The 20929-nt window shown below is 36.2% G+C and overlaps 66 non-coding genes across 66 annotated transcripts; all 66 read left to right on the top strand.

Annotated features, from left to right (window-relative positions):
* Positions 1-66: 66 nt before the first annotated feature.
* Positions 67-185, top strand: LOC146947892 (5S ribosomal RNA). Its single transcript, XR_015028381.1, has one exon. It is a non-coding gene; the product is annotated as a 5S ribosomal RNA (ribosomal RNA).
* A 198-nt stretch (positions 186-383) lies between these two features.
* LOC146947891 (5S ribosomal RNA) lies at positions 384-502 on the top strand. The gene has a single exon (XR_015029005.1). It is a non-coding gene; the product is annotated as a 5S ribosomal RNA (ribosomal RNA).
* A 198-nt stretch (positions 503-700) lies between these two features.
* On the top strand, positions 701-819 carry LOC146947890 (5S ribosomal RNA). Its single transcript, XR_015028380.1, has one exon. It is a non-coding gene; the product is annotated as a 5S ribosomal RNA (ribosomal RNA).
* A 199-nt stretch (positions 820-1018) lies between these two features.
* LOC146947889 (5S ribosomal RNA) lies at positions 1019-1137 on the top strand. Its single transcript, XR_015028379.1, has one exon. It is a non-coding gene; the product is annotated as a 5S ribosomal RNA (ribosomal RNA).
* A 200-nt stretch (positions 1138-1337) lies between these two features.
* LOC146947888 (5S ribosomal RNA) lies at positions 1338-1456 on the top strand. The gene has a single exon (XR_015028974.1). It is a non-coding gene; the product is annotated as a 5S ribosomal RNA (ribosomal RNA).
* A 198-nt stretch (positions 1457-1654) lies between these two features.
* On the top strand, positions 1655-1773 carry LOC146947887 (5S ribosomal RNA). Its single transcript, XR_015028378.1, has one exon. It is a non-coding gene; the product is annotated as a 5S ribosomal RNA (ribosomal RNA).
* Positions 1774-1971: 198 nt separating this feature from the next.
* Positions 1972-2090, top strand: LOC146947886 (5S ribosomal RNA). The gene has a single exon (XR_015029004.1). It is a non-coding gene; the product is annotated as a 5S ribosomal RNA (ribosomal RNA).
* Positions 2091-2288: 198 nt separating this feature from the next.
* Positions 2289-2407, top strand: LOC146947885 (5S ribosomal RNA). Its single transcript, XR_015028377.1, has one exon. It is a non-coding gene; the product is annotated as a 5S ribosomal RNA (ribosomal RNA).
* Positions 2408-2606: 199 nt separating this feature from the next.
* On the top strand, positions 2607-2725 carry LOC146947884 (5S ribosomal RNA). Its single transcript, XR_015028376.1, has one exon. It is a non-coding gene; the product is annotated as a 5S ribosomal RNA (ribosomal RNA).
* A 200-nt stretch (positions 2726-2925) lies between these two features.
* On the top strand, positions 2926-3044 carry LOC146947883 (5S ribosomal RNA). The gene has a single exon (XR_015028973.1). It is a non-coding gene; the product is annotated as a 5S ribosomal RNA (ribosomal RNA).
* Positions 3045-3242: 198 nt separating this feature from the next.
* On the top strand, positions 3243-3361 carry LOC146947882 (5S ribosomal RNA). The gene has a single exon (XR_015028375.1). It is a non-coding gene; the product is annotated as a 5S ribosomal RNA (ribosomal RNA).
* Positions 3362-3559: 198 nt separating this feature from the next.
* On the top strand, positions 3560-3678 carry LOC146947881 (5S ribosomal RNA). Its single transcript, XR_015029003.1, has one exon. It is a non-coding gene; the product is annotated as a 5S ribosomal RNA (ribosomal RNA).
* A 198-nt stretch (positions 3679-3876) lies between these two features.
* LOC146947880 (5S ribosomal RNA) lies at positions 3877-3995 on the top strand. Its single transcript, XR_015028891.1, has one exon. It is a non-coding gene; the product is annotated as a 5S ribosomal RNA (ribosomal RNA).
* Positions 3996-4195: 200 nt separating this feature from the next.
* LOC146947879 (5S ribosomal RNA) lies at positions 4196-4314 on the top strand. Its single transcript, XR_015029262.1, has one exon. It is a non-coding gene; the product is annotated as a 5S ribosomal RNA (ribosomal RNA).
* A 200-nt stretch (positions 4315-4514) lies between these two features.
* Positions 4515-4633, top strand: LOC146947878 (5S ribosomal RNA). The gene has a single exon (XR_015028373.1). It is a non-coding gene; the product is annotated as a 5S ribosomal RNA (ribosomal RNA).
* Positions 4634-4833: 200 nt separating this feature from the next.
* On the top strand, positions 4834-4952 carry LOC146947877 (5S ribosomal RNA). The gene has a single exon (XR_015028372.1). It is a non-coding gene; the product is annotated as a 5S ribosomal RNA (ribosomal RNA).
* A 198-nt stretch (positions 4953-5150) lies between these two features.
* On the top strand, positions 5151-5269 carry LOC146947876 (5S ribosomal RNA). Its single transcript, XR_015028371.1, has one exon. It is a non-coding gene; the product is annotated as a 5S ribosomal RNA (ribosomal RNA).
* A 198-nt stretch (positions 5270-5467) lies between these two features.
* On the top strand, positions 5468-5586 carry LOC146947875 (5S ribosomal RNA). Its single transcript, XR_015028370.1, has one exon. It is a non-coding gene; the product is annotated as a 5S ribosomal RNA (ribosomal RNA).
* A 198-nt stretch (positions 5587-5784) lies between these two features.
* Positions 5785-5903, top strand: LOC146947874 (5S ribosomal RNA). Its single transcript, XR_015029002.1, has one exon. It is a non-coding gene; the product is annotated as a 5S ribosomal RNA (ribosomal RNA).
* Positions 5904-6103: 200 nt separating this feature from the next.
* Positions 6104-6222, top strand: LOC146947873 (5S ribosomal RNA). The gene has a single exon (XR_015028369.1). It is a non-coding gene; the product is annotated as a 5S ribosomal RNA (ribosomal RNA).
* A 198-nt stretch (positions 6223-6420) lies between these two features.
* Positions 6421-6539, top strand: LOC146947872 (5S ribosomal RNA). Its single transcript, XR_015029001.1, has one exon. It is a non-coding gene; the product is annotated as a 5S ribosomal RNA (ribosomal RNA).
* A 198-nt stretch (positions 6540-6737) lies between these two features.
* Positions 6738-6856, top strand: LOC146947871 (5S ribosomal RNA). The gene has a single exon (XR_015029018.1). It is a non-coding gene; the product is annotated as a 5S ribosomal RNA (ribosomal RNA).
* A 200-nt stretch (positions 6857-7056) lies between these two features.
* Positions 7057-7175, top strand: LOC146947870 (5S ribosomal RNA). The gene has a single exon (XR_015028367.1). It is a non-coding gene; the product is annotated as a 5S ribosomal RNA (ribosomal RNA).
* Positions 7176-7373: 198 nt separating this feature from the next.
* LOC146947869 (5S ribosomal RNA) lies at positions 7374-7492 on the top strand. Its single transcript, XR_015028366.1, has one exon. It is a non-coding gene; the product is annotated as a 5S ribosomal RNA (ribosomal RNA).
* A 200-nt stretch (positions 7493-7692) lies between these two features.
* Positions 7693-7811, top strand: LOC146947868 (5S ribosomal RNA). The gene has a single exon (XR_015028365.1). It is a non-coding gene; the product is annotated as a 5S ribosomal RNA (ribosomal RNA).
* A 200-nt stretch (positions 7812-8011) lies between these two features.
* On the top strand, positions 8012-8130 carry LOC146947867 (5S ribosomal RNA). The gene has a single exon (XR_015028364.1). It is a non-coding gene; the product is annotated as a 5S ribosomal RNA (ribosomal RNA).
* A 198-nt stretch (positions 8131-8328) lies between these two features.
* Positions 8329-8447, top strand: LOC146947866 (5S ribosomal RNA). The gene has a single exon (XR_015029000.1). It is a non-coding gene; the product is annotated as a 5S ribosomal RNA (ribosomal RNA).
* Positions 8448-8644: 197 nt separating this feature from the next.
* Positions 8645-8763, top strand: LOC146947865 (5S ribosomal RNA). The gene has a single exon (XR_015028363.1). It is a non-coding gene; the product is annotated as a 5S ribosomal RNA (ribosomal RNA).
* Positions 8764-8961: 198 nt separating this feature from the next.
* LOC146947864 (5S ribosomal RNA) lies at positions 8962-9080 on the top strand. Its single transcript, XR_015028999.1, has one exon. It is a non-coding gene; the product is annotated as a 5S ribosomal RNA (ribosomal RNA).
* A 198-nt stretch (positions 9081-9278) lies between these two features.
* LOC146947863 (5S ribosomal RNA) lies at positions 9279-9397 on the top strand. The gene has a single exon (XR_015028998.1). It is a non-coding gene; the product is annotated as a 5S ribosomal RNA (ribosomal RNA).
* A 198-nt stretch (positions 9398-9595) lies between these two features.
* Positions 9596-9714, top strand: LOC146947862 (5S ribosomal RNA). The gene has a single exon (XR_015028361.1). It is a non-coding gene; the product is annotated as a 5S ribosomal RNA (ribosomal RNA).
* Positions 9715-9912: 198 nt separating this feature from the next.
* LOC146947861 (5S ribosomal RNA) lies at positions 9913-10031 on the top strand. Its single transcript, XR_015028855.1, has one exon. It is a non-coding gene; the product is annotated as a 5S ribosomal RNA (ribosomal RNA).
* A 198-nt stretch (positions 10032-10229) lies between these two features.
* On the top strand, positions 10230-10348 carry LOC146947860 (5S ribosomal RNA). The gene has a single exon (XR_015028360.1). It is a non-coding gene; the product is annotated as a 5S ribosomal RNA (ribosomal RNA).
* A 198-nt stretch (positions 10349-10546) lies between these two features.
* Positions 10547-10665, top strand: LOC146947859 (5S ribosomal RNA). Its single transcript, XR_015028359.1, has one exon. It is a non-coding gene; the product is annotated as a 5S ribosomal RNA (ribosomal RNA).
* Positions 10666-10863: 198 nt separating this feature from the next.
* LOC146947858 (5S ribosomal RNA) lies at positions 10864-10982 on the top strand. The gene has a single exon (XR_015028996.1). It is a non-coding gene; the product is annotated as a 5S ribosomal RNA (ribosomal RNA).
* A 198-nt stretch (positions 10983-11180) lies between these two features.
* On the top strand, positions 11181-11299 carry LOC146947857 (5S ribosomal RNA). The gene has a single exon (XR_015028358.1). It is a non-coding gene; the product is annotated as a 5S ribosomal RNA (ribosomal RNA).
* Positions 11300-11497: 198 nt separating this feature from the next.
* On the top strand, positions 11498-11616 carry LOC146947856 (5S ribosomal RNA). Its single transcript, XR_015028357.1, has one exon. It is a non-coding gene; the product is annotated as a 5S ribosomal RNA (ribosomal RNA).
* Positions 11617-11814: 198 nt separating this feature from the next.
* On the top strand, positions 11815-11933 carry LOC146947855 (5S ribosomal RNA). Its single transcript, XR_015028356.1, has one exon. It is a non-coding gene; the product is annotated as a 5S ribosomal RNA (ribosomal RNA).
* A 198-nt stretch (positions 11934-12131) lies between these two features.
* LOC146947854 (5S ribosomal RNA) lies at positions 12132-12250 on the top strand. Its single transcript, XR_015028355.1, has one exon. It is a non-coding gene; the product is annotated as a 5S ribosomal RNA (ribosomal RNA).
* Positions 12251-12448: 198 nt separating this feature from the next.
* On the top strand, positions 12449-12567 carry LOC146947853 (5S ribosomal RNA). The gene has a single exon (XR_015028995.1). It is a non-coding gene; the product is annotated as a 5S ribosomal RNA (ribosomal RNA).
* A 198-nt stretch (positions 12568-12765) lies between these two features.
* Positions 12766-12884, top strand: LOC146947852 (5S ribosomal RNA). The gene has a single exon (XR_015028354.1). It is a non-coding gene; the product is annotated as a 5S ribosomal RNA (ribosomal RNA).
* Positions 12885-13082: 198 nt separating this feature from the next.
* Positions 13083-13201, top strand: LOC146947851 (5S ribosomal RNA). The gene has a single exon (XR_015028353.1). It is a non-coding gene; the product is annotated as a 5S ribosomal RNA (ribosomal RNA).
* A 198-nt stretch (positions 13202-13399) lies between these two features.
* On the top strand, positions 13400-13518 carry LOC146947850 (5S ribosomal RNA). The gene has a single exon (XR_015028352.1). It is a non-coding gene; the product is annotated as a 5S ribosomal RNA (ribosomal RNA).
* A 198-nt stretch (positions 13519-13716) lies between these two features.
* Positions 13717-13835, top strand: LOC146947849 (5S ribosomal RNA). Its single transcript, XR_015028350.1, has one exon. It is a non-coding gene; the product is annotated as a 5S ribosomal RNA (ribosomal RNA).
* Positions 13836-14033: 198 nt separating this feature from the next.
* Positions 14034-14152, top strand: LOC146947848 (5S ribosomal RNA). The gene has a single exon (XR_015028349.1). It is a non-coding gene; the product is annotated as a 5S ribosomal RNA (ribosomal RNA).
* Positions 14153-14349: 197 nt separating this feature from the next.
* Positions 14350-14468, top strand: LOC146947847 (5S ribosomal RNA). The gene has a single exon (XR_015028348.1). It is a non-coding gene; the product is annotated as a 5S ribosomal RNA (ribosomal RNA).
* A 198-nt stretch (positions 14469-14666) lies between these two features.
* On the top strand, positions 14667-14785 carry LOC146947846 (5S ribosomal RNA). The gene has a single exon (XR_015028347.1). It is a non-coding gene; the product is annotated as a 5S ribosomal RNA (ribosomal RNA).
* Positions 14786-14983: 198 nt separating this feature from the next.
* Positions 14984-15102, top strand: LOC146947845 (5S ribosomal RNA). The gene has a single exon (XR_015028346.1). It is a non-coding gene; the product is annotated as a 5S ribosomal RNA (ribosomal RNA).
* A 198-nt stretch (positions 15103-15300) lies between these two features.
* Positions 15301-15419, top strand: LOC146947844 (5S ribosomal RNA). The gene has a single exon (XR_015028345.1). It is a non-coding gene; the product is annotated as a 5S ribosomal RNA (ribosomal RNA).
* Positions 15420-15617: 198 nt separating this feature from the next.
* On the top strand, positions 15618-15736 carry LOC146947843 (5S ribosomal RNA). Its single transcript, XR_015028344.1, has one exon. It is a non-coding gene; the product is annotated as a 5S ribosomal RNA (ribosomal RNA).
* A 198-nt stretch (positions 15737-15934) lies between these two features.
* Positions 15935-16053, top strand: LOC146947842 (5S ribosomal RNA). Its single transcript, XR_015028343.1, has one exon. It is a non-coding gene; the product is annotated as a 5S ribosomal RNA (ribosomal RNA).
* Positions 16054-16251: 198 nt separating this feature from the next.
* On the top strand, positions 16252-16370 carry LOC146947841 (5S ribosomal RNA). The gene has a single exon (XR_015028342.1). It is a non-coding gene; the product is annotated as a 5S ribosomal RNA (ribosomal RNA).
* A 198-nt stretch (positions 16371-16568) lies between these two features.
* LOC146947840 (5S ribosomal RNA) lies at positions 16569-16687 on the top strand. Its single transcript, XR_015028341.1, has one exon. It is a non-coding gene; the product is annotated as a 5S ribosomal RNA (ribosomal RNA).
* Positions 16688-16885: 198 nt separating this feature from the next.
* LOC146947839 (5S ribosomal RNA) lies at positions 16886-17004 on the top strand. The gene has a single exon (XR_015028339.1). It is a non-coding gene; the product is annotated as a 5S ribosomal RNA (ribosomal RNA).
* Positions 17005-17201: 197 nt separating this feature from the next.
* LOC146947838 (5S ribosomal RNA) lies at positions 17202-17320 on the top strand. The gene has a single exon (XR_015028338.1). It is a non-coding gene; the product is annotated as a 5S ribosomal RNA (ribosomal RNA).
* A 198-nt stretch (positions 17321-17518) lies between these two features.
* Positions 17519-17637, top strand: LOC146947837 (5S ribosomal RNA). Its single transcript, XR_015028337.1, has one exon. It is a non-coding gene; the product is annotated as a 5S ribosomal RNA (ribosomal RNA).
* A 197-nt stretch (positions 17638-17834) lies between these two features.
* Positions 17835-17953, top strand: LOC146947836 (5S ribosomal RNA). The gene has a single exon (XR_015028336.1). It is a non-coding gene; the product is annotated as a 5S ribosomal RNA (ribosomal RNA).
* A 198-nt stretch (positions 17954-18151) lies between these two features.
* On the top strand, positions 18152-18270 carry LOC146947835 (5S ribosomal RNA). The gene has a single exon (XR_015028994.1). It is a non-coding gene; the product is annotated as a 5S ribosomal RNA (ribosomal RNA).
* A 198-nt stretch (positions 18271-18468) lies between these two features.
* LOC146947834 (5S ribosomal RNA) lies at positions 18469-18587 on the top strand. The gene has a single exon (XR_015029250.1). It is a non-coding gene; the product is annotated as a 5S ribosomal RNA (ribosomal RNA).
* Positions 18588-18785: 198 nt separating this feature from the next.
* LOC146947833 (5S ribosomal RNA) lies at positions 18786-18904 on the top strand. The gene has a single exon (XR_015028335.1). It is a non-coding gene; the product is annotated as a 5S ribosomal RNA (ribosomal RNA).
* Positions 18905-19102: 198 nt separating this feature from the next.
* LOC146947832 (5S ribosomal RNA) lies at positions 19103-19221 on the top strand. Its single transcript, XR_015028334.1, has one exon. It is a non-coding gene; the product is annotated as a 5S ribosomal RNA (ribosomal RNA).
* Positions 19222-19419: 198 nt separating this feature from the next.
* On the top strand, positions 19420-19538 carry LOC146947831 (5S ribosomal RNA). Its single transcript, XR_015028333.1, has one exon. It is a non-coding gene; the product is annotated as a 5S ribosomal RNA (ribosomal RNA).
* Positions 19539-19736: 198 nt separating this feature from the next.
* Positions 19737-19855, top strand: LOC146947830 (5S ribosomal RNA). Its single transcript, XR_015029713.1, has one exon. It is a non-coding gene; the product is annotated as a 5S ribosomal RNA (ribosomal RNA).
* Positions 19856-20053: 198 nt separating this feature from the next.
* On the top strand, positions 20054-20172 carry LOC146947829 (5S ribosomal RNA). The gene has a single exon (XR_015028332.1). It is a non-coding gene; the product is annotated as a 5S ribosomal RNA (ribosomal RNA).
* Positions 20173-20370: 198 nt separating this feature from the next.
* On the top strand, positions 20371-20489 carry LOC146947828 (5S ribosomal RNA). Its single transcript, XR_015028331.1, has one exon. It is a non-coding gene; the product is annotated as a 5S ribosomal RNA (ribosomal RNA).
* A 197-nt stretch (positions 20490-20686) lies between these two features.
* LOC146947827 (5S ribosomal RNA) lies at positions 20687-20805 on the top strand. Its single transcript, XR_015028330.1, has one exon. It is a non-coding gene; the product is annotated as a 5S ribosomal RNA (ribosomal RNA).
* Positions 20806-20929: the final 124 nt, after the last annotated feature.

Here is a 20929-nt window from a genome sequence, read left to right as displayed (position 1 = left end):
TTTGACGTCTTTTTTGAAAAATAAACTTAGAAATGCATATATATACAATTACAACGCTTTACTTTCAGGTGCGATCATACCAGCACTAATGCACCGGATCCCATCAGAACTCCGCAGTTAAGCGTGCTTGGGCGAGAGTAGTACTAGGATGGGTGACCTCCTGGGAAGTCCTTGTGTTGCACCTCTTTTTGCCAAAATTTCGTGTTCTTTTTGTTAATTAGCGTAATTTTACGTCGTTTTTGAAAATTAAACTTCGATTGTATTTCATTTTTTTTCGTTAATTAACGCAACCTAAAACTCTATTCGTTAATTAACGTAATTTGACGTCTTTTTTGAAAAATAAACTTAGAAATGCATATATACAATTACAACGCTTTACTTTCAGGTGCGATCATACCAGCTCTAATGCACCGGATCCCATCAGAACTCCGCAGTTAAGCGTGCTTGGGCGAGAGTAGTACTAGGATGGGTGACCTCCTGGGAAGTCCTTGTGTTGCACCTCTTTTTGCCAAAATTTCGTGTTCTTTTTGTTAATTAGCGTAATTTTACGTCGTTTTTGAAAATTAAACTTCGATTGTATTTCATTTTTTTTCGTTAATTAACGCAACCTAAAACTCTATTCGTTAATTAACGTAATTTGACGTCTTTTTTGAAAAATAAACTTAGAAATGCATATATACAATTACAACGCTTTACTTTCAGGTGCGATCATACCAGCACTAATGCACCGGATCCCATCAGAACTCCGCAGTTAAGCGTGCTTGGGCGAGAGTAGTACTAGGATGGGTGACCTCCTGGGAAGTCCTTGTGTTGCACCTCTTTTTGCCAAAATTTCGTGTTCTTTTTGTTAATTAGCGTAATTTTACGTCGTTTTTGAAAATTAAACTTCGATTGTATTTCATTTTTTTCGTTAATTAACGCAACCTAAAACTCTATTCGTTAATTAACGTAATTTGACGTCTTTTTTGAAAAATAAACTTAGAAATGCATATATATACAATTACAACGCTTTACTTTCAGGTGCGATCATACCAGCACTAATGCACCGGATCCCATCAGAACTCCGCAGTTAAGCGTGCTTGGGCGAGAGTAGTACTAGGATGGGTGACCTCCTGGGAAGTCCTTGTGTTGCACCTCTTTTTGCCAAAATTTCGTGTTCTTTTTGTTAATTAGCGTAATTTTACGTCGTTTTTGAAAATTAAACTTCGATTGTATTTCATTTTTTTTCGTTAATTAACGCAACCTAAAACTCTATTCGTTAATTAACGTAATTTGACGTCTTTTTTGAAAAATAAACTTAGAAATGCATATATATACAATTACAACGCTTTACTTTTAGGTGCGATCATACCAGCACTAATGCACCGGATCACATCAGAACTCCGCAGTTAAGCGTGCTTGGGCGAGAGTAGTACTAGGATGGGTGACCTCCTGGGAAGTCCTTGTGTTGCACCTCTTTTTGCCAAAATTTCGTGTTCTTTTTGTTAATTAGCGTAATTTTACGTCGTTTTTGAAAATTAAACTTTGATTGTATTTCATTTTTTTTCGTTAATTAACGCAACCTAAAACTCTATTCGTTAATTAACGTAATTTGACGTCTTTTTTGAAAAATAAACTTAGAAATGCATATATACAATTACAACGCTTTACTTTCAGGTGCGATCATACCAGCACTAATGCACCGGATCCCATCAGAACTCCGCAGTTAAGCGTGCTTGGGCGAGAGTAGTACTAGGATGGGTGACCTCCTGGGAAGTCCTTGTGTTGCACCTCTTTTTGCCAAAATTTCGTGTTCTTTTTGTTAATTAGCGTAATTTTACGTCGTTTTTGAAAATTAAACTTCGATTGTATTTCATTTTTTTTCGTTAATTAACGCAACCTAAAACTCTATTCGTTAATTAACGTAATTTGACGTCTTTTTTGAAAAATAAACTTAGAAATGCATATATACAATTACAACGCTTTACTTTCAGGTGCGATCATACCAGCTCTAATGCACCGGATCCCATCAGAACTCCGCAGTTAAGCGTGCTTGGGCGAGAGTAGTACTAGGATGGGTGACCTCCTGGGAAGTCCTTGTGTTGCACCTCTTTTTGCCAAAATTTCGTGTTCTTTTTGTTAATTAGCGTAATTTTACGTCATTTTTGAAAATTAAACTTCGATTGTATTTCATTTTTTTTCGTTAATTAACGCAACCTAAAACTCTATTCGTTAATTAACGTAATTTGACGTCTTTTTTGAAAAATAAACTTAGAAATGCATATATACAATTACAACGCTTTACTTTCAGGTGCGATCATACCAGCACTAATGCACCGGATCCCATCAGAACTCCGCAGTTAAGCGTGCTTGGGCGAGAGTAGTACTAGGATGGGTGACCTCCTGGGAAGTCCTTGTGTTGCACCTCTTTTTGCCAAAATTTCGTGTTCTTTTTGTTAATTAGCGTAATTTTACGTCGTTTTTGAAAATTAAACTTCGATTGTATTTCATTTTTTTCGTTAATTAACGCAACCTAAAACTCTATTCGTTAATTAACGTAATTTGACGTCTTTTTTGAAAAATAAACTTAGAAATGCATATATATACAATTACAACGCTTTACTTTCAGGTGCGATCATACCAGCACTAATGCACCGGATCCCATCAGAACTCCGCAGTTAAGCGTGCTTGGGCGAGAGTAGTACTAGGATGGGTGACCTCCTGGGAAGTCCTTGTGTTGCACCTCTTTTTGCCAAAATTTCGTGTTCTTTTTGTTAATTAGCGTAATTTTACGTCGTTTTTGAAAATTAAACTTCGATTGTATTTCATTTTTTTTCGTTAATTAACGCAACCTAAAACTCTATTCGTTAATTAACGTAATTTGACGTCTTTTTTGAAAAATAAACTTAGAAATGCATATATATACAATTACAACGCTTTACTTTTAGGTGCGATCATACCAGCACTAATGCACCGGATCACATCAGAACTCCGCAGTTAAGCGTGCTTGGGCGAGAGTAGTACTAGGATGGGTGACCTCCTGGGAAGTCCTTGTGTTGCACCTCTTTTTGCCAAAATTTCGTGTTCTTTTTGTTAATTAGCGTAATTTTACGTCGTTTTTGAAAATTAAACTTTGATTGTATTTCATTTTTTTTCGTTAATTAACGCAACCTAAAACTCTATTCGTTAATTAACGTAATTTGACGTCTTTTTTGAAAAATAAACTTAGAAATGCATATATACAATTACAACGCTTTACTTTCAGGTGCGATCATACCAGCACTAATGCACCGGATCCCATCAGAACTCCGCAGTTAAGCGTGCTTGGGCGAGAGTAGTACTAGGATGGGTGACCTCCTGGGAAGTCCTTGTGTTGCACCTCTTTTTGCCAAAATTTCGTGTTCTTTTTGTTAATTAGCGTAATTTTACGTCGTTTTTGAAAATTAAACTTCGATTGTATTTCATTTTTTTTCGTTAATTAACGCAACCTAAAACTCTATTCGTTAATTAACGTAATTTGACGTCTTTTTTGAAAAATAAACTTAGAAATGCATATATACAATTACAACGCTTTACTTTCAGGTGCGATCATACCAGCTCTAATGCACCGGATCCCATCAGAACTCCGCAGTTAAGCGTGCTTGGGCGAGAGTAGTACTAGGATGGGTGACCTCCTGGGAAGTCCTTGTGTTGCACCTCTTTTTGCCAAAATTTCGTGTTCTTTTTGTTATTTAGCGTAATTTTACGTCGTTTTTGAAAATTAAACTTCGATTGTATTTCATTTTTTTTCGTTAATTAACGCAACCTAAAACTCTATTCGTTAATTAACGTAATTTGACGTCTTTTTTGAAAAATAAACTTAGAAATGCATATATACAATTACAACGCTTTACTTTCAGGTGCGATCATACCAGCACTAATGCACCGGATCCCATCAGAACTCCGCAGTTAAGTGTGCTTGGGCGAGAGTAGTACTAGGATGGGTGACCTCCTGGGAAGTCCTTGTGTTGCACCTCTTTTTGCCAAAATTTCGTGTTCTTTTTGTTAATTAGCGTAATTTTACGTCGTTTTTGAAAATTAAACTTCGATTGTATTTCATTTTTTTTCGTTAATTAACGCAACCTAAAACTCTATTCGTTAATTAACGTAATTTGACGTCTTTTTTGAAAAATAAACTTAGAAATGCATATATATATAATTACAACGCTTTACTTTCAGGTGCGATCATACGAGCACTAATGCACCGGATCCCATCAGAACTCCGCAGTTAAGCGTGCTTGGGCGAGAGTAGTACTAGGATGGGTGACCTCCTGGGAAGTCCTTGTGTTGCACCTCTTTTTGCCAAAATTTCGTGTTCTTTTTGTTAATTAGCGTAATTTTACGTCGTTTTTGAAAATTAAACTTCGATTGTATTTCATTTTTTTTCGTTAATTAACGCAACCTAAAACTCTATTCGTTAATTAACGTAATTTGACGTCTTTTTTGAAAAATAAACTTAGAAATGCATATATATACAATTACAACGCTTTACTTTCAGGTGCGATCATACCAGCACTAATGCACCGGATCCCATCAGAACTCCGCAGTTAAGCGTGCTTGGGCGAGAGTAGTACTAGGATGGGTGACCTCCTGGGAAGTCCTTGTGTTGCACCTCTTTTTGCCAAAATTTCGTGTTCTTTTTGTTAATTAGCGTAATTTTACGTCGTTTTTGAAAATTAAACTTCGATTGTATTTCATTTTTTTTCGTTAATTAACGCAACCTAAAACTCTATTCGTTAATTAACGTAATTTGACGTCTTTTTTGAAAAATAAACTTAGAAATGCATATATATACAATTACAACGCTTTACTTTCAGGTGCGATCATACCAGCACTAATGCACCGGATCCCATCAGAACTCCGCAGTTAAGCGTGCTTGGGCGAGAGTAGTACTAGGATGGGTGACCTCCTGGGAAGTCCTTGTGTTGCACCTCTTTTTGCCAAAATTTCGTGTTCTTTTTGTTAATTAGCGTAATTTTACGTCGTTTTTGAAAATTAAACTTCGATTGTATTTCATTTTTTTTCGTTAATTAACGCAACCGAAAACTCTATTCGTTAATTAACGTAATTTGACGTCTTTTTTGAAAAATAAACTTAGAAATGCATATATACAATTACAACGCTTTACTTTCAGGTGCGATCATACCAGCACTAATGCACCGGATCCCATCAGAACTCCGCAGTTAAGCGTGCTTGGGCGAGAGTAGTACTAGGATGGGTGACCTCCTGGGAAGTCCTTGTGTTGCACCTCTTTTTGCCAAAATTTCGTGTTCTTTTTGTTAATTAGCGTAATTTTACGTCGTTTTTGAAAATTAAACTTCGATTGTATTTCATTTTTTTTCGTTAATTAACGCAACCTAAAACTCTATTCGTTAATTAACGTAATTTGACGTCTTTTTTGAAAAATAAACTTAGAAATGCATATATACAATTACAACGCTTTACTTTCAGGTGCGATCATACCAGCACTAATGCACCGGATCCCATCAGAACTCCGCAGTTAAGCGTGCTTGGGCGAGAGTAGTACTAGGATGGGTGACCTCCTGGGAAGTCCTTGTGTTGCACCTCTTTTTGCCAAAATTTCGTGTTCTTTTTGTTAATTAGCGTAATTTTACGTCGTTTTTGAAAATTAAACTTCGATTGTATTTCATTTTTTTTCGTTAATTAACGCAACCTAAAACTCTATTCGTTAATTAACGTAATTTGACGTCTTTTTTGAAAAATAAACTTAGAAATGCATATATACAATTACAACGCTTTACTTTTAGGTGCGATCATACCAGCTCTAATGCACCGGATCCCATCAGAACTCCGCAGTTAAGCGTGCTTGGGCGAGAGTAGTACTAGGATGGGTGACCTCCTGGGAAGTCCTTGTGTTGCACCTCTTTTTGCCAAAATTTCGTGTTCTTTTTGTTAATTAGCGTAATTTTACGTCGTTTTTGAAAATTAAACTTCGATTGTATTTCATTTTTTTTCGTTAATTAACGCAACCTAAAACTCTATTCGTTAATTAACGTAATTTGACGTCTTTTTTGAAAAATAAACTTAGAAATGCATATATATACAATTACAACGGTTTACTTTCAGGTGCGATCATACCAGCACTAATGCACCGGATCCCATCAGAACTCCGCAGTTAAGCGTGCTTGGGCGAGAGTAGTACTAGGATGGGTGACCTCCTGGGAAGTCCTTGTGTTGCACCTCTTTTTGCCAAAATTTCGTGTTCTTTTTGTTAATTAGCGTAATTTTACGTCGTTTTTGAAAATTAAACTTCGATTGTATTTCATTTTTTTTCGTTAATTAACGCAACCTAAAACTCTATTCGTTAATTAACGTAATTTGACGTCTTTTTTGAAAAATAAACTTAGAAATGCATATATACAATTACAACGCTTTACTTTCAGGTGCGATCATACCAGCTCTAATGCACCGGATCCCATCAGAACTCCGCAGTTAAGCGTGCTTGGGCGAGAGTAGTACTAGGATGGGTGACCTCCTGGGAAGTCCTTGTGTTGCACCTCTTTTTGCCAAAATTTCGTGTTCTTTTTGTTAATTAGCGTAATTTTACGTCGTTTTTGAAAATTAAACTTCGATTGTATTTCATTTTTTTTCGTTAATTAACGCAACCTAAAACTCTATTCGTTAATTAACGTAATTTGACGTCTTTTTTGAAAAATAAACTTAGAAATGCATATATACAATTACAACGCTTTACTTTTAGGTGCGATCATACCAGCACTAATGCACTGGATCCCATCAGAACTCCGCAGTTAAGCGTGCTTGGGCGAGAGTAGTACTAGGATGGGTGACCTCCTGGGAAGTCCTTGTGTTGCACCTCTTTTTGCCAAAATTTCGTGTTCTTTTTGTTAATTAGCGTAATTTTACGTCGTTTTTGAAAATTAAACTTCGATTGTATTTCATTTTTTTTCGTTAATTAACGCAACCTAAAACTCTATTCGTTAATTAACGTAATTTGACGTCTTTTTTGAAAAATAAACTTAGAAATGCATATATATACAATTACAACGCTTTACTTTCAGGTGCGATCATACCAGCACTAATGCACCGGATCCCATCAGAACTCCGCAGTTAAGCGTGCTTGGGCGAGAGTAGTACTAGGATGGGTGACCTCCTGGGAAGTCCTTGTGTTGCACCTCTTTTTGCCAAAATTTCGTGTTCTTTTTGTTAATTAGCGTAATTTTACGTCGTTTTTGAAAATTAAACTTCGATTGTATTTCATTTTTTTTCGTTAATTAACGCAACCTAAAACTCTATTCGTTAATTAACGTAATTTGACGTCTTTTTTGAAAAATAAACTTAGAAATGCATATATACAATTACAACGCTTTACTTTCAGGTGCGATCATACCAGCACTAATGCACCGGATCCCATCAGAACTCCGCAGTTAAGCGTGCTTGGGCGAGAGTAGTACTAGGATGGGTGACCTCCTGGGAAGTCCTTGTGTTGCACCTCTTTTTGCCAAAATTTCGTGTTCTTTTTGTTAATTAGCGTAATTTTACGTCGTTTTTGAAAATTAAACTTCGATTGTATTTCATTTTTTTTCGTTAATTAACGCAACCTAAAACTCTATTCGTTAATTAACGTAATTTGACGTCTTTTTTGAAAAATAAACTTAGAAATGCATATATATACAATTACAACGCTTTACTTTCAGGTGCGATCATACCAGCACTAATGCACCGGATCCCATCAGAACTCCGCAGTTAAGCGTGCTTGGGCGAGAGTAGTACTAGGATGGGTGACCTCCTGGGAAGTCCTTGTGTTGCACCTCTTTTTGCCAAAATTTCGTGTTCTTTTTGTTAATTAGCGTAATTTTACGTCGTTTTTGAAAATTAAACTTCGATTGTATTTCATTTTTTTTCGTTAATTAACGCAACCTAAAACTCTATTCGTTAATTAACGTAATTTGACGTCTTTTTTGAAAAATAAACTTAGAAATGCATATATATACAATTACAACGCTTTACTTTCAGGTGCGATCATACCAGCACTAATGCACCGGATCCCATCAGAACTCCGCAGTTAAGCGTGCTTGGGCGAGAGTAGTACTAGGATGGGTGACCTCCTGGGAAGTCCTTGTGTTGCACCTCTTTTTGCCAAAATTTCGTGTTCTTTTTGTTAATTAGCGTAATTTTACGTCGTTTTTGAAAATTAAACTTCGATTGTATTTCATTTTTTTTCGTTAATTAACGCAACCTAAAACTCTATTCTTTAATTAACGTAATTTGACGTCTTTTTTGAAAAATAAACTTAGAAATGCATATATACAATTACAACGCTTTACTTTCAGGTGCGATCATACCAGCTCTAATGCACCGGATCCCATCAGAACTCCGCAGTTAAGCGTGCTTGGGCGAGAGTAGTACTAGGATGGGTGACCTCCTGGGAAGTCCTTGTGTTGCACCTCTTTTTGCCAAAATTTCGTGTTCTTTTTGTTAATTAGCGTAATTTTACGTCGTTTTTGAAAATTAAACTTCGATTGTATTTCATTTTTTTCGTTAATTAACGCAACCTAAAACTCTATTCGTTAATTAACGTAATTTGACGTCTTTTTTGAAAAATAAACTTAGAAATGCATATATACAATTACAACGCTTTACTTTCAGGTGCGATCATACCAGCACTAATGCACCGGATCCCATCAGAACTCCGCAGTTAAGCGTGCTTGGGCGAGAGTAGTACTAGGATGGGTGACCTCCTGGGAAGTCCTTGTGTTGCACCTCTTTTTGCCAAAATTTCGTGTTCTTTTTGTTAATTAGCGTAATTTTACGTCGTTTTTGAAAATTAAACTTCGATTGTATTTCATTTTTTTTCGTTAATTAACGCAACCTAAAACTCTATTCGTTAATTAACGTAATTTGACGTCTTTTTTGAAAAATAAACTTAGAAATGCATATATACAATTACAACGCTTTACTTTCAGGTGCGATCATACCAGCTCTAATGCACCGGATCCCATCAGAACTCCGCAGTTAAGCGTGCTTGGGCGAGAGTAGTACTAGGATGGGTGACCTCCTGGGAAGTCCTTGTGTTGCACCTCTTTTTGCCAAAATTTCGTGTTCTTTTTGTTAATTAGCGTAATTTTACGTCGTTTTTGAAAATTAAACTTCGATTGTATTTCATTTTTTTTCGTTAATTAACGCAACCTAAAACTCTATTCGTTAATTAACGTAATTTGACGTCTTTTTTGAAAAATAAACTTAGAAATGCATATATACAATTACAACGCTTTACTTTCAGGTGCGATCATACCAGCTCTAATGCACCGGATCCCATCAGAACTCCGCAGTTAAGCGTGCTTGGGCGAGAGTAGTACTAGGATGGGTGACCTCCTGGGAAGTCCTTGTGTTGCACCTCTTTTTGCCAAAATTTCGTGTTCTTTTTGTTAATTAGCGTAATTTTACGTCGTTTTTGAAAATTAAACTTCGATTGTATTTCATTTTTTTGCGTTAATTAACGCAACCTAAAACTCTATTCGTTAATTAACGTAATTTGACGTCTTTTTTGAAAAATAAACTTAGAAATGCATATATACAATTACAACGCTTTACTTTCAGGTGCGATCATACCAGCACTAATGCACCGGATCCCATCAGAACTCCGCAGTTAAGCGTGCTTGGGCGAGAGTAGTACTAGGATGGGTGACCTCCTGGGAAGTCCTTGTGTTGCACCTCTTTTTGCCAAAATTTCGTGTTCTTTTTGTTAATTAGCGTAATTTTACGTCGTTTTTGAAAATTAAACTTCGATTGTATTTCATTTTTTTTCGTTAATTAACGCAACCTAAAACTCTATTCGTTAATTAACGTAATTTGACGTCTTTTTTGAAAAATAAACTTAGAAATGCATATATACAATTACAACGCTTTACTTTCAGGTGCGATCATACCAGCACTAATGCACCGGATCCCATCAGAACTCCGCAGTTAAGCGTGCTTGGGCGAGAGTAGTACTAGGATGGGAGACCTCCTGGGAAGTCCTTGTGTTGCACCTCTTTTTGCCAAAATTTCGTGTTCTTTTTGTTAATTAGCGTAATTTTACGTCGTTTTTGAAAATTAAACTTCGATTGTATTTCATTTTTTTTCGTTAATTAACGCAACCTAAAACTCTATTCGTTAATTAACGTAATTTGACGTCTTTTTTGAAAAATAAACTTAGAAATGCATATATACAATTACAACGCTTTACTTTCAGGTGCGATCATACCAGCACTAATGCACCGGATCCCATCAGAACTCCGCAGTTAAGCGTGCTTGGGCGAGAGTAGTACTAGGATGGGTGACCTCCTGGGAAGTCCTTGTGTTGCACCTCTTTTTGCCAAAATTTCGTGTTCTTTTTGTTAATTAGCGTAATTTTACGTCGTTTTTGAAAATTAAACTTCGATTGTATTTCATTTTTCTTCGTTAATTAACGCAACCTAAAACTCTATTCGTTAATTAACGTAATTTGACGTCTTTTTTGAAAAATAAACTTAGAAATGCATATATACAATTACAACGCTTTACTTTCAGGTGCGATCATACCAGCACTAATGCACCGGATCCCATCAGAACTCCGCAGTTAAGCGTGCTTGGGCGAGAGTAGTACTAGGATGGGTGACCTCCTGGGAAGTCCTTGTGTTGCACCTCTTTTTGCCAAAATTTCGTGTTCTTTTTGTTAATTAGCGTAATTTTACGTCGTTTTTGAAAATTAAACTTCGATTGTATTTCATTTTTTTTCGTTAATTAACGCAACCTAAAACTCTATTCGTTAATTAACGTAATTTGACGTCTTTTTTGAAAAATAAACTTAGAAATGCATATATACAATTACAACGCTTTACTTTCAGGTGCGATCATACCAGCTCTAATGCACCGGATCCCATCAGAACTCCGCAGTTAAGCGTGCTTGGGCGAGAGTAGTACTAGGATGGGTGACCTCCTGGGAAGTCCTTGTGTTGCACCTCTTTTTGCCAAAATTTCGTGTTCTTTTTGTTAATTAGCGTAATTTTACGTCGTTTTTGAAAATTAAACTTCGATTGTATTTCATTTTTTTGCGTTAATTAACGCAACCTAAAACTCTATTCGTTAATTAACGTAATTTGACGTCTTTTTTGAAAAATAAACTTAGAAATGCATATATACAATTACAACGCTTTACTTTCAGGTGCGATCATACCAGCACTAATGCACCGGATCCCATCAGAACTCCGCAGTTAAGCGTGCTTGGGCGAGAGTAGTACTAGGATGGGTGACCTCCTGGGAAGTCCTTGTGTTGCACCTCTTTTTGCCAAAATTTCGTGTTCTTTTTGTTAATTAGCGTAATTTTACGTCGTTTTTGAAAATTAAACTTCGATTGTATTTCATTTTTTTTCGTTAATTAACGCAACCTAAAACTCTATTCGTTAATTAACGTAATTTGACGTCTTTTTTGAAAAATAAACTTAGAAATGCATATATACAATTACAACGCTTTACTTTCAGGTGCGATCATACCAGCACTAATGCACCGGATCCCATCAGAACTCCGCAGTTAAGCGTGCTTGGGCGAGAGTAGTACTAGGATGGGTGACCTCCTGGGAAGTCCTTGTGTTGCACCTCTTTTTGCCAAAATTTCGTGTTCTTTTTGTTAATTAGCGTAATTTTACGTCGTTTTTGAAAATTAAACTTCGATTGTATTTCATTTTTTTTCGTTAATTAACGCAACCTAAAACTCTATTCGTTAATTAACGTAATTTGACGTCTTTTTTGAAAAATAAACTTAGAAATGCATATATACAATTACAACGCTTTACTTTCAGGTGCGATCATACCAGCACTAATGCACCGGATCCCATCAGAACTCCGCAGTTAAGCGTGCTTGGGCGAGAGTAGTACTAGGATGGGTGACCTCCTGGGAAGTCCTTGTGTTGCACCTCTTTTTGCCAAAATTTCGTGTTCTTTTTGTTAATTAGCGTAATTTTACGTCGTTTTTGAAAATTAAACTTCGATTGTATTTCATTTTTCTTCGTTAATTAACGCAACCTAAAACTCTATTCGTTAATTAACGTAATTTGACGTCTTTTTTGAAAAATAAACTTAGAAATGCATATATACAATTACAACGCTTTACTTTCAGGTGCGATCATACCAGCACTAATGCACCGGATCCCATCAGAACTCCGCAGTTAAGCGTGCTTGGGCGAGAGTAGTACTAGGATGGGTGACCTCCTGGGAAGTCCTTGTGTTGCACCTCTTTTTGCCAAAATTTCGTGTTCTTTTTGTTAATTAGCGTAATTTTACGTCGTTTTTGAAAATTAAACTTCGATTGTATTTCATTTTTTTTCGTTAATTAACGCAACCTAAAACTCTATTCGTTAATTAACGTAATTTGACGTCTTTTTTGAAAAATAAACTTAGAAATGCATATATACAATTACAACGCTTTACTTTCAGGTGCGATCATACCAGCTCTAATGCACCGGATCCCATCAGAACTCCGCAGTTAAGCGTGCTTGGGCGAGAGTAGTACTAGGATGGGTGACCTCCTGGGAAGTCCTTGTGTTGCACCTCTTTTTGCCAAAATTTCGTGTTCTTTTTGTTAATTAGCGTAATTTTACGTCGTTTTTGAAAATTAAACTTCGATTGTATTTCATTTTTTTGCGTTAATTAACGCAACCTAAAACTCTATTCGTTAATTAACGTAATTTGACGTCTTTTTTGAAAAATAAACTTAGAAATGCATATATACAATTACAACGCTTTACTTTCAGGTGCGATCATACCAGCACTAATGCACCGGATCCCATCAGAACTCCGCAGTTAAGCGTGCTTGGGCGAGAGTAGTACTAGGATGGGTGACCTCCTGGGAAGTCCTTGTGTTGCACCTCTTTTTGCCAAAATTTCGTGTTCTTTTTGTTAATTAGCGTAATTTTACGTCGTTTTTGAAAATTAAACTTCGATTGTATTTCATTTTTTTTCGTTAATTAACGCAACCTAAAACTCTATTCGTTAATTAACGTAATTTGACGTCTTTTTTGAAAAATAAACTTAGAAATGCATATATACAATTACAACGCTTTACTTTCAGGTGCGATCATACCAGCACTAATGCACCGGATCCCATCAGAACTCCGCAGTTAAGCGTGCTTGGGCGAGAGTAGTACTAGGATGGGTGACCTCCTGGGAAGTCCTTGTGTTGCACCTCTTTTTGCCAAAATTTCGTGTTCTTTTTGTTAATTAGCGTAATTTTACGTCGTTTTTGAAAATTAAACTTCGATTGTATTTCATTTTTTTTCGTTAATTAACGCAACCTAAAACTCTATTCGTTAATTAACGTAATTTGACGTCTTTTTTGAAAAATAAACTTAGAAATGCATATATACAATTACAACGCTTTACTTTCAGGTGCGATCATACCAGCACTAATGCACCGGATCCCATCAGAACTCCGCAGTTAAGCGTGCTTGGGCGAGAGTAGTACTAGGATGGGTGACCTCCTGGGAAGTCCTTGTGTTGCACCTCTTTTTGCCAAAATTTCGTGTTCTTTTTGTTAATTAGCGTAATTTTACGTCGTTTTTGAAAATTAAACTTCGATTGTATTTCATTTTTCTTCGTTAATTAACGCAACCTAAAACTCTATTCGTTAATTAACGTAATTTGACGCCTTTTTTGAAAAATAAACTTAGAAATGCATATATACAATTACAACGCTTTACTTTCAGGTGCGATCATACCAGCACTAATGCACCGGATCCCATCAGAACTCCGCAGTTAAGCGTGCTTGGGCGAGAGTAGTACTAGGATGGGTGACCTCCTGGGAAGTCCTTGTGTTGCACCTCTTTTTGCCAAAATTTCGTGTTCTTTTTGTTAATTAGCGTAATTTTACGTCGTTTTTGAAAATTAAACTTCGATTGTATTTCATTTTTTTTCGTTAATTAACGCAACCTAAAACTCTATTCGTTAATTAACGTAATTTGACGTCTTTTTTGAAAAATAAACTTAGAAATGCATATATACAATTACAACGCTTTACTTTCAGGTGCGATCATACCAGCACTAATGCACCGGATCCCATCAGAACTCCGCAGTTAAGCGTGCTTGGGCGAGAGTAGTACTAGGATGGGTGACCTCCTGGGAAGTCCTTGTGTTGCACCTCTTTTTGCCAAAATTTCGTGTTCTTTTTGTTAATTAGCGTAATTTTACGTCGTTTTTGAAAATTAAACTTCGATTGTATTTCATTTTTTTCGTTAATTAACGCAACCTAAAACTCTATTCGTTAATTAACGTAATTTGACGTCTTTTTTGAAAAATAAACTTAGAAATGCATATATACAATTACAACGCTTTACTTTCAGGTGCGATCATACCAGCACTAATGCACCGGATCCCATCAGAACTCCGCAGTTAAGCGTGCTTGGGCGAGAGTAGTACTAGGATGGGTGACCTCCTGGGAAGTCCTTGTGTTGCACCTCTTTTTGCCAAAATTTCGTGTTCTTTTTGTTAATTAGCGTAATTTTACGTCGTTTTTGAAAATTAAACTTCGATTGTATTTCATTTTTTTTCGTTAATTAACGCAACCTAAAACTCTATTCGTTAATTAACGTAATTTGACGTCTTTTTTGAAAAATAAACTTAGAAATGCATATATACAATTACAACGCTTTACTTTCAGGTGCGATCATACCAGCACTAATGCACCGGATCCCATCAGAACTCCGCAGTTAAGCGTGCTTGGGCGAGAGTAGTACTAGGATGGGTGACCTCCTGGGAAGTCCTTGTGTTGCACCTCTTTTTGCCAAAATTTCGTGTTCTTTTTGTTAATTAGCGTAATTTTACGTCGTTTTTGAAAATTAAACTTCGATTGTATTTCATTTTTTTTCGTTAATTAACGCAACCTAAAACTCTATTCGTTAATTAACGTAATTTGACGTCTTTTTTGAAAAATAAACTTAGAAATGCATATATACAATTACAACGCTTTACTTTCAGGTGCGATCATACCAGCACTAATGCACCGGATCCCATCAGAACTCCGCAGTTAAGCGTGCTTGGGCGAGAGTAGTACTAGGATGGGTGACCTCCTGGGAAGTCCTTGTGTTGCACCTCTTTTTGCCAAAATTTCGTGTTCTTTTTGTTAATTAGCGTAATTTTACGTCGTTTTTGAAAATTAAACTTCGATTGTATTTCATTTTTCTTCGTTAATTAACGCAACCTAAAACTCTATTCGTTAATTAACGTAATTTGACGTCTTTTTTGAAAAATAAACTTAGAAATGCATATATACAATTACAACGCTTTACTTTCAGGTGCGATCATACCAGCACTAATGCACCGGATCCCATCAGAACTCCGCAGTTAAGCGTGCTTGGGCGAGAGTAGTACTAGGATGGGTGACCTCCTGGGAAGTCCTTGTGTTGCACCTCTTTTTGCCAAAATTTCGTGTTCTTTTTGTTAATTAGCGTAATTTTACGTCGTTTTTGAAAATTAAACTTCGATTGTATTTCATTTTTTTTCGTTAATTAACGCAACCTAAAACTCTATTCGTTAATTAACGTAATTTGACGTCTTTTTTGAAAAATAAACTTAGAAATGCATATATACAATTACAACGCTTTACTTTCAGGTGCGATCATACCAGCACTAATGCACCGGATCCCATCAGAACTCCGCAGTTAAGCGTGCTTGGGCGAGAGTAGTACTAGGATGGGTGACCTCCTGGGAAGTCCTTGTGTTGCACCTCTTTTTGCCAAAATTTCGTGTTCTTTTTGTTAATTAGCGTAATTTTACGTCGTTTTTGAAAATTAAACTTCGATTGTATTTCATTTTTTTTCGTTAATTAACGCAACCTAAAACTCTATTCGTTAATTAACGTAATTTGACGTCTTTTTTGAAAAATAAACTTAGAAATGCATATATACAATTACAACGCTTTACTTTCAGGTGCGATCATACCAGCACTAATGCACCGGATCCCATCAGAACTCCGCAGTTAAGCGTGCTTGGGCGAGAGTAGTACTAGGATGGGTGACCTCCTGGGAAGTCCTTGTGTTGCACCTCTTTTTGCCAAAATTTCGTGTTCTTTTTGTTAATTAGCGTAATTTTACGTCGTTTTTGAAAATTAAACTTCGATTGTATTTCATTTTTTTTCGTTAATTAACGCAACCTAAAACTCTATTCGTTAATTAACGTAATTTGACGTCTTTTTTGAAAAATAAACTTAGAAATGCATATATACAATTACAACGCTTTACTTTCAGGTGCGATCATACCAGCACTAATGCACCGGATCCCATCAGAACTCCGCAGTTAAGCGTGCTTGGGCGAGAGTAGTACTAGGATGGGTGACCTCCTGGGAAGTCCTTGTGTTGCACCTCTTTTTGCCAAAATTTCGTGTTCTTTTTGTTAATTAGCGTAATTTTACGTCGTTTTTGAAAATTAAACTTCGATTGTATTTCATTTTTTTTCGTTAATTAACGCAACCTAAAACTCTATTCGTTAATTAACGTAATTTGACGTCTTTTTTGAAAAATAAACTTAGAAATGCATATATACAATTACAACGCTTTACTTTCAGGTGCGATCATACCAGCACTAATGCACCGGATCCCATCAGAACTCCGCAGTTAAGCGTGCTTGGGCGAGAGTAGTACTAGGATGGGTGACCTCCTGGGAAGTCCTTGTGTTGCACCTCTTTTTGCCAAAATTTCGTGTTCTTTTTGTTAATTAGCGTAATTTTACGTCGTTTTTGAAAATTAAACTTCGATTGTATTTCATTTTTTTTCGTTAATTAACGCAACCTAAAACTCTATTCGTTAATTAACGTAATTTGACGTCTTTTTTGAAAAATAAACTTAGAAATGCATATATACAATTACAACGCTTTACTTTCAGGTGCGATCATACCAGCACTAATGCACCGGATCCCATCAGAACTCCGCAGTTAAGCGTGCTTGGGCGAGAGTAGTACTAGGATGGGTGACCTCCTGGGAAGTCCTTGTGTTGCACCTCTTTTTGCCAAAATTTCGTGTTCTTTTTGTTAATTAGCGTAATTTTACGTCGTTTTTGAAAATTAAACTTCGATTGTATTTCATTTTTTTCGTTAATTAACGCAACCTAAAACTCTATTCGTTAATTAACGTAATTTAACGTCTTTTTTGAAAAATAAACTTAGAAATGCATATATACAATTACAACGCTTTACTTTCAGGTGCGATCATACCAGCACTAATGCACCGGATCCCATCAGAACTCCGCAGTTAAGCGTGCTTGGGCGAGAGTAGTACTAGGATGGGTGACCTCCTGGGAAGTCCTTGTGTTGCACCTCTTTTTGCCAAAATTTCGTGTTCTTTTTGTTAATTAGCGTAATTTTACGTCGTTTTTGAAAATTAAACTTCGATTGTATTTCATTTTTTTTCGTTAATTAACGCAACCTAAAACTCTATTCGTTAATTAACGTAATTTGACGTCTTTTTTGAAAAATAAACTTAGAAATGCATATATACAATTACAACGCTTTACTTTCAGGTGCGATCATACCAGCACTAATGCACCGGATCCCATCAGAACTCCGCAGTTAAGCGTGCTTGGGCGAGAGTAGTACTAGGATGGGTGACCTCCTGGGAAGTCCTTGTGTTGCACCTCTTTTTGCCAAAATTTCGTGTTCTTTTTGTTAATTAGCGTAATTTTACGTCGTTTTTGAAAATTAAACTTCGATTGTATTTCATTTTTTTCGTTAATTAACGCAACCTAAAACTCTATTCGTTAATTAACGTAATTTGACGTCGTTTTTGAAAAATAAACTTAGAAATGCATATATACAATTACAACGCTTTACTTTCAGGTGCGATCATACCAGCACTAATGCACCGGATCCCATCAGAACTCCGCAGTTAAGCGTGCTTGGGCGAGAGTAGTACTAGGATGGGTGACCTCCTGGGAAGTCCTTGTGTTGCACCTCTTTTTGCCAAAATTTCGTGTTCTTTTTGTTAATTAGCGTAATTTTACGTCGTTTTTGAAAATTAAACTTCGATTGTATTTCATTTTTTTTCGTTAATTAACGCAACCTAAAACTCTATTCGTTAATTAACGTAATTTGACGTCTTTTTTGAAAAATAAACTTAGAAATGCATATATACAATTACAACGCTTTACTTTCAGGTGCGATCATACCAGCTCTAATGCACCGGATCCCATCAGAACTCCGCAGTTAAGCGTGCTTGGGCGAGAGTAGTACTAGGATGGGTGACCTCCTGGGAAGTCCTTGTGTTGCACCTCTTTTTGCCAAAATTTCGTGTTCTTTTTGTTAATTAGCGTAATTTTACGTCGTTTTTGAAAATTAAACTTCGATTGTATTTCATTTTTTTTCGTTAATTAACGCAACCTAAAACTCTATTCGTTAATTAACGTAATTTGACGTCTTTTTTGAAAAATAAACTTAGAAATGCATATATACAATTACAACGCTTTACTTTCAGGTGCGATCATACCAGCACTAATGCACCGGATCCCATCAGAACTCCGCAGTTAAGCGTGCTTTGGCGAGAGTAGTACTAGGATGGGTGACCTCCTGGGAAGTCCTTGTGTTGCACCTCTTTTTGCCAAAATTTCGTGTTCTTTTTGTTAATTAGCGTAATTTTACGTCGTTTTTGAAAATTAAACTTCGATTGTATTTCATTTTTCTTCGTTAATTAACGCAACCTAAAACTCTATTCGTTAATTAACGTAATTTGACGTCTTTTTTGAAAAATAAACTTAGAAATGCATATATACAATTACAACGCTTTACTTTCAGGTGCGATCATACCAGCACTAATGCACCGGATCCCATCAGAACTCCGCAGTTAAGCGTGCTTGGGCGAGAGTAGTACTAGGATGGGTGACCTCCTGGGAAGTCCTTGTGTTGCACCTCTTTTTGCCAAAATTTCGTGTTCTTTTTGTTAATTAGCGTAATTTTACGTCGTTTTTGAAAATTAAACTTCGATTGTATTTCATTTTTTTTCGTTAATTAACGCAACCTAAAACTCTATTCGTTAATTAACGTAATTTGACGTCTTTTTTGAAAAATAAACTTAGAAATGCATATATACAATTACAACGCTTTACTTTCAGGTGCGATCATACCAGCACTAATGCACCGGATCCCATCAGAACTCCGCAGTTAAGCGTGCTTGGGCGAGAGTAGTACTAGGATGGGTGACCTCCTGGGAAGTCCTTGTGTTGCACCTCTTTTTGCCAAAATTTCGTGTTCTTTTTGTTAATTAGCGTAATTTTACGTCGTTTTTGAAAATTAAACTTCGATTGTATTTCATTTTTTTTCGTTAATTAACGCAACCTAAAACTCTATTCGTTAATTAACGTAATTTGACGTCTTTTTTGAAAAATAAACTTAGAAATGCATATATACAATTACAACGCTTTACTTTCAGGTGCGATCATACCAGCACTAATGCACCGGATCCCATCAGAACTCCGCAGTTAAGCGTGCTTGGGCGAGAGTAGTACTAGGATGGGTGACCTCCTGGGAAGTCCTTGTGTTGCACCTCTTTTTGCCAAAATTTCGTGTTCTTTTTGTTAATTAGCGTAATTTTACGTCGTTTTTGAAAATTAAACTTCGATTGTATTTCATTTTTTTTCGTTAATTAACGCAACCTAAAACTCTATTCGTTAATTAACGTAATTTGACGTCTTTTTTGAAAAATAAACTTAGAAATGCATATATACAATTACAACGCTTTACTTTCAGGTGCGATCATACCGGCACTAATGCACCGGATCCCATCAGAACTCCGCAGTTAAGCGTGCTTGGGCGAGAGTAGTACTAGGATGGGTGACCTCCTGGGAAGTCCTTGTGTTGCACCTCTTTTTGCCAAAATTTCGTGTTCTTTTTGTTAATTAGCGTAATTTTACGTCGTTTTTGAAAATTAAACTTCGATTGTATTTCATTTTTTTTCGTTAATTAACGCAACCTAAAACTCTATTCGTTAATTAACGTAATTTGACGTCTTTTTTGAAAAATAAACTTAGAAATGCATATATACAATTACAACGCTTTACTTTCAGGTGCGATCATACCAGCACTAATGCACCGGATCCCATCAGAACTCCGCAGTTAAGCGTGCTTGGGCGAGAGTAGTACTAGGATGGGTGACCTCCTGGGAAGTCCTTGTGTTGCACCTCTTTTTGCCAAAATTTCGTGTTCTTTTTGTTAATTAGCGTAATTTTACGTCGTTTTTGAAAATTAAACTTCGATTGTATTTCATTTTTTTTCGTTAATTAACGCAACCTAAAACTCTATTCGTTAATTAACGTAATTTGACGTCTTTTTTGAAAAATAAACTTAGAAATGCATATATACAATTACAACGCTTTACTTTCAGGTGCGATCATACCAGCACTAATGCACCGGATCCCATCAGAACTCCGCAGTTAAGCGTGCTTGGGCGAGAGTAGTACTAGGATGGGTGACCTCCTGGGAAGTCCTTGTGTTGCACCTCTTTTTGCCAAAATTTCGTGTTCTTTTTGTTAATTAGCGTAATTTTACGTCGTTTTTGAAAATTAAACTTCGATTGTATTTCATTTTTTTCGTTAATTAACGCAACCTAAAACTCTATTCGTTAATTAACGTAATTTGACGTCTTTTTTGAAAAATAAACTTAGAAATGCATATATACAATTACAACGCTTTACTTTCAGGTGCGATCATACCAGCACTAATGCACCGGATCCCATCAGAACTCCGCAGTTAAGCGTGCTTGGGCGAGAGTAGTACTAGGATGGGTGACCTCCTGGGAAGTCCTTGTGTTGCACCTCTTTTTGCCAAAATTTCGTGTTCTTTTTGTTAATTAGCGTAATTTTACGTCGTTTTTGAAAATTAAACTTCGATTGTATTTCATTTTTTTTCGTTAATTAACGCAACCTAAAACTCTATTCGTTA

Source organism: Medicago sativa, chromosome 2 (assembly GCF_051527215.1).
Source record: "Medicago sativa cultivar Bolivia chromosome 2, Bolivia_mono, whole genome shotgun sequence".
In the NCBI taxonomy this organism is placed as follows: Eukaryota; Viridiplantae; Streptophyta; class Magnoliopsida; order Fabales; family Fabaceae; genus Medicago; species Medicago sativa.
This window is presented reverse-complemented; position numbering and strand designations above follow the sequence as displayed.